The sequence below is a fragment of the Lycium barbarum genome, chromosome 9 (assembly GCF_019175385.1).
Source record: "Lycium barbarum isolate Lr01 chromosome 9, ASM1917538v2, whole genome shotgun sequence".
In the NCBI taxonomy this organism is placed as follows: Eukaryota; Viridiplantae; Streptophyta; class Magnoliopsida; order Solanales; family Solanaceae; genus Lycium; species Lycium barbarum.
In genome coordinates, this window is record NC_083345.1 from 83,785,536 (window position 1) to 83,797,996 (window position 12,461).

Genomic DNA, 12,461 nt, shown 5'->3' on the forward strand with positions numbered 1-12,461 from the left:
TAGTAATTATCAAGAAAAAGAAATTAGAACTCAACTTTGAACCAAGAACACCTCTCGGCCGAGAATAGGAGAAAGGGAGAAAAAAAAAATTCCCAAGCTTGGTTGTTGATCCAAAAATCTTAATTTCTACATAGTTGTGAAGTACTCAAGGCCCTCTTCAACGGGGTATAATTAGTTTGGCACAAGAACCTCATTTGCGACAAGTCGGAAATTCAAGAAAAGGTAAGAATTTTGCCCCTCTAATGTTATAGAATTGATATGAATGTGTTAAGGATTGGGAATAGACGAGAATCCCGTAACTTTGGTGTATATAGAAAGCTGTGGGTGTGTGTGTATATTGCATGTTGGCCGTGAGCCCTAGGAAGAAGAAAGTGATGTGAATTGATCTTGTTTAGTTTGTATAATGTGTTGTTGTGATCTTTATGTCGTAAATGATTGATTGATGAATTAAATTGGCGTTGGAAAATGATTTCGGACATTATCGGAAAGTGTATACCTTTGGTATAATTGTGTATATCATTGTATATTTAGGGTGCTAAAGACTTTAAATATGAGTTATAGTTGATATTAATGAATTCGGAATGAAACGACGCAAGTTAGAATGTTCGTCGTGAATTTTCGTTGTTTTGAAGAATTATGGAAAGTAATGGATTTTGGGGCAATTTCGTGTATGGCTTGGATTGTATTTGGGATGTGATTGTATAAGTTTGAATGAGGAAATGAATACAATTATGTAGACATAGAGTTGGAGTTTTGGAAGTTTGAATGAAAGTTGCCAACTTAGGTAACAAAGTAGAACTTTGAAGCTAGAGTGGTTTGATTATTACTTGTGTTGTTTGATGATGTGTGGGCTGTTGTTGTTGATATATTTTGGACCGAGCTAAGTCTCGGGGAGGTTAGATTATAGAGGAAATGCTGCCGAAATTTCGGTAGGCAAAAATGAAGTTAAAGGCATTCTTAAGCCTAAGAATCTCAATTGGTAACTTTGACCATTTGCAGATTTCAGACGAAACGGGACTTGACTTTTGGGAGAGCGTAAGACGTCTATAAGGTATGTAAAGCTTCCCACTTCTTCATTTGGCATGTCTTAGTGTGATAGGCGAATATTGGAACTTCCGGAGCATTTCTGCTCCTCGAAACCCGATCCACAGAAAAGTTACTATTCATTCAATTCAATTGAAGCCTAAGGGCTCTATTTTGGCTAGAACGCCACCACTCGTCCGAAACCTATCGAAATGTGGTCGGGTAACTTAGAAATGATTATGTATGACCCTTTGGCCTATAAATGTTCAGAAAATATGTTCGCCACCTCAATTTGACTCGAGGTGGGCCTGCTAACCCCGAGACGCCCTATTTGTCTTATTGGGCTGTCCTTTTGAATAAAGTTTGAAATGATACTTTCGATTTTGGAATTTCCTCCTACGGGATATGTTTTGAATATTACGATACGCTAAGTTACGTTTTGAGCTATACGTACTATTTTGGAAACGTCTTGTGAAATGAAACCTTATATCGACTAAGTATTCGATTATTTTGTATTATGAAACGACTTATGGGATTACTCTGTTTTGAAAGACTATTTTGAAGAATGATTTGCATTTGTTTGCTCACGACTCCGCTCGTGCCTTATTATGACTTCGTTCACCGGTTCCCGGGCCGGTTTTGATTCGTGCGCCTTATGATAATTCGGCTGTATGCTGTGTTACGGTTCCCGAGGCTTCGCCATAGGTCCGGGTTCCGTTCGGAGTTATGCTGTGATATGGCTCGTGATGCGATACTCTCACCTATGATTATGTTTGTGTTCGGGGATGTACAGAGATTTGAAACCTTCTGGTGTTATGCTATGTGTGGCACCAGCGTCGGAGTGGCGACCACGTTCCTAAGCGTTTGCATGATTTCGTTTGCATTATATATACGTATATGATTTTGATACGGATTTTGACATACCGATTTGTATTCCACTTTGTCATCTGGTTTGCTTTCGGTTTTGACCCATATTTCTGTACTCCGTGCTTTACATACTCAGTACATATTTCGTACTGACCCCCTTTCTTCGGGGGCTGCGTTTTATGCCCGCAGGTGCAGATATCGGTGATCCTCCACAGTAGGCTTCACTCCTTTCTATTTCGGAGTACTCCTCTTTGATCCGGAGTCCACTTTTGGTACAGACTCCTTTTGCTTTGTATATATATTCGGTATATTTGACTATTTGGGTACGGCGGGGCCCTGTCTCGCCATATGTCTTTGTTTTGAATTCGTAGAGGCCTGTAGTCATATATGTGGGGTGAGGGTCCTGTATTTGTTGGTTTGATTTCGTTTTCTGGTCTTAAAGCGGTCTGTTGGTTATGATGGCCCCAAATGGCCCTTAGGCTTATGTTTGCACTTTTGACCGGTGATGTCTATTCCGCCGCTCAGTTTGTATTTGATATGGCATTTTGATTTGGTGCGACCGCTTAAGACATATTTTGATATAAATTACGTTTGATATGATTTCGTAAAATTCGGAAATAAGTTTGGACTTGATAATGAATGTGTGATTCGGTCTGGGTACCCAGGTAGGGTGCCAGTCGCGGCCCACGGGGCTGGGTCGTGACACCTGAGACCCTCGAACTCTGATCAGGACCAAAATAAATGGGGTGCTCAAATCTCTTATCCGCGAACCGAGGAGGTGCACTAGTCGCGGACTGGACCGAATACCAAGAGTATTGTTGCTGACCCCCCCCCCCCCCTCTATACTCACTACTAGCAGATCTGGCCCTCTTTCTGCCCTCTATCAATATCACGCTCTCCCCTTTGCGGATGTTATTGCTCTTCTAAGTTCTGGGCATGGGCTTGAATACGGGAAATATCCATCCCCTCTTGCAATGAAGCTGTCAGGAAATCTTTGAACAAATGTGGCCCTAAGCCACTCACAAATCTGTGTACTCTATCTCCCATATCGGCTACCATAGTGGGAGCATACCGGGCTAATGAATTGAAACGGAGACTATACTCTCGAGCACTCATATTCCCTTGCTTCAGATTCAGAAACCTGTCAGCTCGGGCCCTTCGAACCTCAGGTGGCAAATAGTGACGAAGGAAAGCATCTACAAATTCCTGCCAAACCAGGGGAGGTGCATTTTCCTTTCTTGAAGCTATCCAATTATTATACCATAGAATCGCCACATCACAGAGCCTATGAGATTCAAACTCCACGGACTCCATATCGGAAGCATGAATAATCCTCAGTGTCCTCAATACCTCATCTATAAAACCTTGCAGGTCCTCATCCGGCTTTGACCGAAGAATTCTGACGGATTTAAACTTATAAAATCACGGGCTCTGGTACTAGTGGATCTATCACCCGGACCCGCACTTTGCCGCTTAACCTGGGAGGACACTAGCTGTGTCAGCAACTGAATGGCCTCGGTCATCTGCTGACCCGAAGCAACTGGTGGAGGAACGGGAGTTACTGGAGCTGGAGCTGAGGCCCGTTCATGCTCCTCTAAAACAGGTGGGGTGCGAGAGGTGTGAGATGGAGCTTCATTATGGGACTCACCTTCCTCTACATGTACCGATGGCTTCTGTTCAACCCGCCTTCCTGCCGCGGTCTTGCCCTTCTGGGCGGCTGTCGTTTTTCTCTTTACCGGCATCGCGAAAATCATAACGCACAATTAAGGAGGAGGAAATCTTATAACATGGCTCTATGGCACAATCTAATAAGAAGAAGGACAATCATTTTTCCTAAATGCCCCGCAGCCTCCTGTTTATAAGTGTGGCCCGCTTCACACCCATAAACAAGACTCTGCTAGACACAGCTCGTAGACATACCTTAGGACGGAACTGCTCTGATACCACTTTTGTCACGACCCAACTAGGGGGCCATGATGGGTACCCGGAGCTGACTACCGAGCACCACTCATTATGCTAATCATCATACCCAACCTGAGCATACATAATCTCGGAGGCAACACATACATATATATATAAGCCCTCACGACTGAAAAATGATATACAAAAATATACACTAATGTATCCATGAGATGACTACTACCCACGCAAATGTATCTATGAGCCTCTACTAGAGTACTGAGACATAAGGACTGGACAGCACCCCGTCATACCCGAATATGAATACAAAACAATATAACAAAACTGCACCTCCGGAGTAGCGGGGTGCTCCTGTAAACCTATTGAGTAAGCTCCTAAGCGTCTGCTCCGTCTCCCTATCTACCTGTGGGAATGAACACAACATCCATAAAGAAACGTACGACAGTACGAACAATGTACTGAGTATGTAAGGCATACACGATAACATCATAAGGAAACATAGAAGCATAAGAAGAAAGATAACTGTAGCTGCTTGCCCCTTGGGGCGGAATCATGCATGCTCACTTTTACCTTTCAAGCATATACATACATAATCTCTCTGAATCAGTAACATCATTAGCCCGCATCCGGGGTAATCATATCACGTCGCCCACTAGTGGTGTCATGTCCGGCCAAATAGGTACGGTGTTATCATAAGCCGCCCACCGTAGCGGTGTCATGTCCGGCCAAATAGGCACGATGTTATTATACATATATGTTTATCATGAAGCATGCATAAGAGCTTCAAATAAAATTTGTACTCTATCGGAGTAACGTAAGGTCGGGAACCTCCGATTACATTATGGAACATCATCATCGCTATGCCTCGCCTTGAAAGAACTAGTATCATGAGGTGAGGTAACCTCAAGGATTATACATCAATGAATCGTAGACATAGGATTCTTAAGCTCATGAAGGCATCATTATCATCGTCACTATCATAGAGCATGTCTCATAAGAAGCTCTTAAAAATCTTTAACTTTCATATTTAGAGATGTTAGAAGGTCATGGGAATATAGGGGGAATAAATTCACAATGTAAGAGTCATGCCTTTGAAAGAAGGGGAATAGCCTTACATACCTTTACATCTCCTCAACTTTATCGTCTAATTGTTTGCCTTTCAAGCTCGCGATTCTACCTTCAAGGGAATTCGTACAAAGATTAGACAACCGGAACATACTTAAGCTTAAGCTAAAGCAATTAAAAGAATATGGAAATTCGGTGACACTTCCTTTGTTTCGACAATTTCTTCCATGAAATAAGATAACCCCCAAACATTCATAAGAACACTCATGATAACATAATCAATAGGTTCCTTAAGTTAAACATCGTTTACTTCTTAAATCCACCTTCAAGATCATCCATAACCGCACCTATATTACAACATCATACTCACCCTCATAAAATACTCCTTTAATATCATTCGTACCATTCACCACAAGTTTGTACTAATAACATGTCAAGAACTATTATTCAAGTTAAGTCATTAATCAAGAGTATCACTATTTTCATATTTGTACTCCATATTCTCCTCCATTTCATAATCCAAATCTTTTCACCTCTCAATACTCTTAATAACATGAATTGAACATAAAGCTTACCTTTGATAATGTAGGAATGGACTTTGAATGGAATTACTTCACTTGGAGAAAACCCCACTTCAACACCAAAGAGATTCTTGGTTTCCACAAACCCTAGAGAGTATCCTTGCACTTGATTCCACAATTTCTTGGTGTTTACTCCTTGATTTCCCTTGGATATATCATAATATAATGTGAGGAATGTTCTAGGGCTTTCAAGACTTAAAGAGAAAATGAAATCTGAAATTTTCAGACAAGGGTTGTCTATTTATAGCTGGAACTGGAAAGTTCCAGATAAGCCGTTCGACGAGCGGATCGACGGTCACGTCGACGTGTTGACGATCCGTCGACTTGCTTCGTCGACCTGCTTCTGTAGACCAGAAGTTGCAGGGTCCTATTGACGGCGGAGATCGATGGCCCGTCGACGTATCCCGTCGATCTGTTCCTGCAGATCAAAATTCTCAGAACATAACGACGGTGCATATTGACGGGTCCGTCAACATGATCGACGGTCCGTCGATAATGTCTGGTGTCTGCAAACTTCCCTGAATCTGCTCAGCCTGCATCGGTTCAATCCGTTCAACTTCTAACCCCGTATATTACCAGGAATACCTGCTGGTACACTGTGTTCAATATTCTCTACCTTAACTTCCTCCATCAAGCTTTCTTCTCTTTTTTTTTCCCAAATGTCTTTGGAATCTTAATTAGAATCATTAAGTATCCCTTCTTACTAGTAGGGACGCCATAACCACCTTAACTTGCATTAGTCTGCTTACCGCACAACAACCCAAAATTTTGAGGCGTAACATAAACATTGTCGGCCTATGATACTTACTCAGTACGCGTGGTTTGTACTGATATTGCACTTGCTACACCCTTTTTGGGATGTAGATTGTTTCAGGTGATTGATCGAAGCATATGTGGAAATACGTAGTGCCTATCTGGAAGGCCTCCTCCCATTTCATTCTGGGACGGAGGTTGAGTTTTAGAATGTAGTGGTAATCTGAAATCATTAGTCGCTCTTGTACCAGTCTAGACCAGGTCATGGGAAGATGGATTGAGTCTGTAATCATGTATTTATTCTAATCATATGAACAATTGAGTTTATTACATAAATATTATGATATTCCACTGTTATTTCTAAATATCTATTGGTTTAAATGATCGTCCTTATTTAATTGATGTGTATTCAATGAGAGGGTTCGCCTACCGAGGTGGGAAAGGTAGGTGCCCGCGCGACCCCGAATTGGGTCGCGACAGAAAACGAGTTTAATTTTTATTTTTGGTTTAAACATTTAAGTATGAATATGAAAACAACGTTTGCTATTAAATTTAAGATATTTGGTTGTACGTATCCAGATAGGAGCAGCAAGATTTTAGGCTAAATTGATGCTGCCAGCATGGGAAAGGATAAATCAGGGGCTTAACCACAGTTTGAGATGCTTCTTTAGTTAATTAAATGCTGCCCATTAGATTAAAAGGTGAACAGATGTCTCAATATTAACTGTGCACTGAACCCACTGAAGCGGATTAGTACTAGAGATGAGTCGGCTCCATTACTATCACAGTAGTGTTGACCCTATACTTGAGAATATATTCTCATTCTTTTTTTAGGTTTAAATTAAATCCCACATCTTAAGAGAAAATAAATTACTAACAGGAGAGAAAAATTAGATGCAACTAATTAGGGAGTGCCACAATAGAAAAAAAAATGTTTAAATTTAATTGAAAAAAGGAAAAAAAATGTTTAAATTTAATTGAAAAAAGGGGAAAAAATGCTTCAGATGAAACTCAATCTTGAGCTTAATGAGGTCTAAGACTAGCTCACTTGATTAACTCCCTGTATTTTTCACACGATTAAATTTCATGAATGGTCACGTAACTATCAATTTTTTTCACCAAAGTCATTTAATTATATTTTCTAACACAAAAGTCACATAACTATCGCTTTTTTCACTAAAGTCACTTATCTATGTTTTCTAACACAACATCACATAACTATCACTTTTTTCACCAAAGTCACTTAACTATGTTTTTTAACACATAAGTCACACCTACTGAAAAATTCAACTTCCGATGGGTAATATTTTTAGGAAAAATTTCAGAAATATACAAGTTGGTCACTTACATTGCAAAAAAATAGCTCAAAACTTACATTACAAAAGATAGCCCAAAATATACAAACATATACAGACATATACATACACTTATACCAACATATATAAACATATAAGAAGGCATATAGAGAGAGAGAGAGAGAGAGAGAGAGAGAGAGAGAAGTTTGGATCTTTTTTGTAAGAATTAAAAAAATGGGTCAATTTTGATAGCATTGTTACCCCAAGTAACATACGGTGTAATTTTCTCATATTTTTATATTCTTTATTATTTTTAATCTAATAGATACAAACTCAATTAAAAAGAATCGACCCGATCCAAAACTCATATGTAGATGTTAAAATACCAAAGGGTGAATAAATTTGATTTTTTTTTTTTATCATGAGGTTATTTTTTCCGATGCAAATAAGAATAACTGTTACTCTGTATAATTCAATTTCCTACTATCCAACAACATGTAACACTTTTCAATATATATTGCACGGCAATAAAATACACACAATTTGGGCTTGAGAGCTCCTAGAGAGAAGGATCGTATATTTAGTGAAGGATTGGTTTTGTTTCTTTAATGTTTTAATAGTTGCATTAGTTTTGGATCGGGTCAGTTTGTATATATTAGATTAAAAATAAAATAAAAATTAAAAAATATTACCCATCGGAAGTTGAATTTCTCTATAGGTGTGATTTTTGTGTAAGCAAGCTAAAAGTTGTCACTTTTGTGTTAGAAAATATAGTTAAGTGACTTTGGTGGAAAAAAAAAGTGATAGTTATGTGACTTTTGTGTTAGAAAACATAATTAAGTGACTTTGATGAAAAAAGGCATAGTTAAGTGACCATTCATGAAATCTACCCTTTTTCACAGTTGAGGTGCCTGGTTTTAATTCCATCATCATTATAATATCCGTTTCTCCTTTCCCTCCTTCTCTTCCCTGATGTAATAAAAAAATCTTGAGCTAAATTATGAAATCAAGAATCTCACACTTGGTATTCAAACCTGCAACCTGCAAATGTAGATAATTTTTTAGTCACTTGGGCTACTACGAAACTTTCACATAAAGGTTTAAATTCCATCAATAGTATAATATCCGTTCCCTCTTCTCTTCCCTGATCTAATAAAAAAAATCTTGAGCTAAATTATGAAATCAAGAATCGCACACTTGGTATTCAAACCTGCAAATGTAGATAATGTTTTAGTCACTTTGGCTACTACATCACAAGCTTTTCTTAAATAAAGGAATTCAACAAGTTATTATATATGTATATATAAGGGGAAATTTTAATAATGTACAATCTAACATATAACATTATATTTGTGTAGTCATATTTTTAAATTACACCCCGCATAGCCATTTTTTCACAATATATAACATTATAAAACAATATATAACTTTATGCATCTGGAGTAGACAATGTATCAACCTTGTATAATAATGTATAGAGTGTATAATATTGTATAAGAGGTGTTTATATCCAGTGGCGGATCTAGAATTTTCATAGAGGGGGTTCAAAAAATAAAAATGTAGTGATTGGGTTTTGAACTTGGAACATCAAGGTGAATTTTGAACACCCTGAACCACTGAACCAACCTCTTCTCTTATTTTTTAGGGTATTTAAAATCAATATATCTACATAAAAAATGAAAAACTACCTTATATATACGGTATAATGTTTTGCCGAGAGTATACGGGTGAACACCCTCGGCGGGTCCTAGATCCGCCCCGTTTATATCCAAGAAAATTCAATTGTATACAACAATATACAACATTGTTTTTTTTCAATTATATTATCACTTCTGTTATATCCAAGGTATCCCAGCCTGATGGAATCACATTCCATTTGGGGTAATATTACAAACATGAGTGTAATTATTTTTTTCTAAATAGTCCTAGATGGTTATTTTCCCTATATAAATTACTCTATTAATATAATCCTCTGATAAGTGAACTCGATTGAATGTCCTTTGAACCGTTTTAGCTTCCGCACCTGCTCATACCAAGTACTTGACGGAGTGCTGAAATATATTTTAGGAAACACACTAATTTTTCTTAAATAGAATCTAAAACGAACTTAGCGAGTAGTAAGTTTTTTTTTTTTTTTCAAATGGGTCCAAAGCAAATTAATTTGTTTAATGAAGCATGTCTACTTAACCTAGAACTAAGCAAAAGTTAACTAGAAAACAAATCATCTGTAACTAGGTTACGAAAGTTGAACATTATATTTATGTAGCTCAATTCTTAAAGTTGCCAAAGAAAGTAGTGATAAATGAATTGAAAGAGTGATTGACCGATTGACAAAAATGATACCATGCGCCCGATGTTGTAAAGCAATTTAGGTGGTGGAAAACGAAATGGCATTATATTGATTAGAATCGTTCCTTTTTGAAGATTGAGAACATGATCATTATGATAGATTTGGCTTATCCCATTGTATATAACCTTCGGTCGTTTGGTTTGGAAGCAAATTATTCTATGATTAGTTATATAGGAATATAGAAGAGGTAGTAATATGAAAATTACAATATACTTTCTCCAGTTTATTTCATGTGAAAGTGTTACCGTTTGGGAAGTCAAATAGTTTTTTTAAAATTATAATTTCTTCAAATATTTGTAGATATTTTGAATAATTAGCTACATTGATGTGTAATACTTTTCGTGTAGTTTTTACATATGTAAATTTTCATTTTAAAATTTTGAAGAATCTCTACTCGAATTGATAGTCAATACTCAAAATCAAGTTTTTTGATCCTAGTACTCGGTTCACATAAATTTGGGCAGAAGGAATATGAATTAGTAATGTAGGAATTATGAATAAATTGATTATAAAATTGATGGTGTAATGTAGGAACTTTATTATAAGTATTTGATTTATTGTATAAAACTACATTTATAGTGTATAATTAAAAATATTACACAATTCCTTAACAAAATTGTTTACTATATGAAGGTCATTTTTTTGTCATTATTAGCTTTAATTCATGTATTGTTAATATATGCATTTTCATTTCACATTCTATTTTGCATAAAATAATATGTAAATTTCCGCATGACTTATATGTGTATTAGTTGTGCGAAAAAAGAAAAATGCCAAGAAAACATTATTTAAATAAGAGCAAAGGGGCAAATATACCCTTCAACTATGGGATATGAGGCAAATATAACCCTCGTTAAAAAAGTGAAGCAAATATATCCTCGTCGTTATAGAAAGGGCGCATATATACCCTTTTGTTAACAGATCTATATTTATTGAGATAAAAAATTCTAAAACTGATTTGTTAATCCCAAAAATGCCACATGGCATTTAAAATATCACAATACCCGTTTTTTACTTTCCTATACCCGACCCAGACCCAACCTGACTAAAATAAAACCTAATCCCATAATCTTCAATTCGGTCATCACCCAGATTACTTACAATCAAATAGAGAACCTGAAAACTCTAGTTCCGAAATTAATCAAAATTTAATTAATTGTACAACTGATTAATCATAGTAATTCTTTCAACGTTGGAAGTCTGTTACAATCCAAACAAGTAAACAAAATTTGGTGCTTCGAACAAAGGCTAAAGTAATTCTCATTAAAGAAGGCATCCAAATGATTACAAAGTTAAGCGATGCAAGTTCCTTTTCTGTTTTTTTTTTTTTTTCCTTTCTCATATTTGTTGTACAAGTGATTAATTCTGCATAGCTAGACGTGCTAGCTCTAATTTGATGACGGAAATTTACCATATCTAGCCAACTTTTTTTTTCCTTTTTTTCCCTAGTTGAAGTGAATTGTTATTCTCCTAGTCCAGAATCTCATACACAAAGCCAAATCATCAAATTAGTTTCAGCTTGTAGCCTCAGATATGTTGTGGAGTTTGGGATGCCATGTTCTTGGTTTTGCACCTGTGAAGTGAATCTTACCTCGGGTTTTTCGAAACCAGTAGAAATGGGTAAAGTCGTAACCCTAAGGATGGGTAAAGACAGGCAGATTTTTCTGGCTTTGCGCTTGTTCTGCATAATACAATGAAGAATTCGTCGATCTCTTTCTTATGTTGATCGGTTTGGGATTAGGTTTTATTTTAGTCGGGTCGGGTATGGGGAAGTAAAAAAAAAAAAAGGGTATTGTGATATTTTAAATGTCATGTGGCATTTTTTTAACTAAAAAAATCAATTTTAGAATTTTCTTTATCTCAATAAATATAGGGTTGTTAACAAAAAAGTATATATGCACTCTTTCTATAACGGCGAGGATATATTTGCTCTGCTTTTTTAACGAGGAATATAGTATATCCCATAATTGAGGGGTATATTTGCCCCTTTGTTCTTTAAACAATGCGAAGTTTTATGTGGAGAAGGAAAAAAGTAACCAAACATGATATATACAATGTTATATTCTGTTTGGAGATTATTTCTTCCTATTTTGTAACCAAGCGATACCTCCTAACATGGATATGTTCCACATAAAATCATTTATGATAGAATAATTAGTTGCATAAACATATTAAATAGTACTTCAAAGATGTGAAGAAATTAATATTTATTCATAAAAGGGAATGATAAAAACGAAAGGCACAATGAACATGTTTTCACATTATTCCACGTAACTAAAAGTTCAGCTCCATATACCATAGTGCAATTCAATTCTTTTGAATCATTGTGGAGGCTGTGAAGCCATAGGGTCTTAGATTTCCATATTTAGGATAAAATACAACTTTCTCTAGAAATAGGCTGTGAATCCGTAGTTTCTTAGGTTTCCATATTTTATTTAGGAGAAAATACAACTTTCGGTAGGGATTTATATTTTTGTGAAACCTCTTTTCTTTAATAATCAGTTGGAACATCTTATCTTTGCTTTTGCTGAGGAGCCATCTTGTCCACTTCCCCCCACCTCAATCAACTTATCAGACATAATTGTCTCTTCTTTTTCTAAAACATCA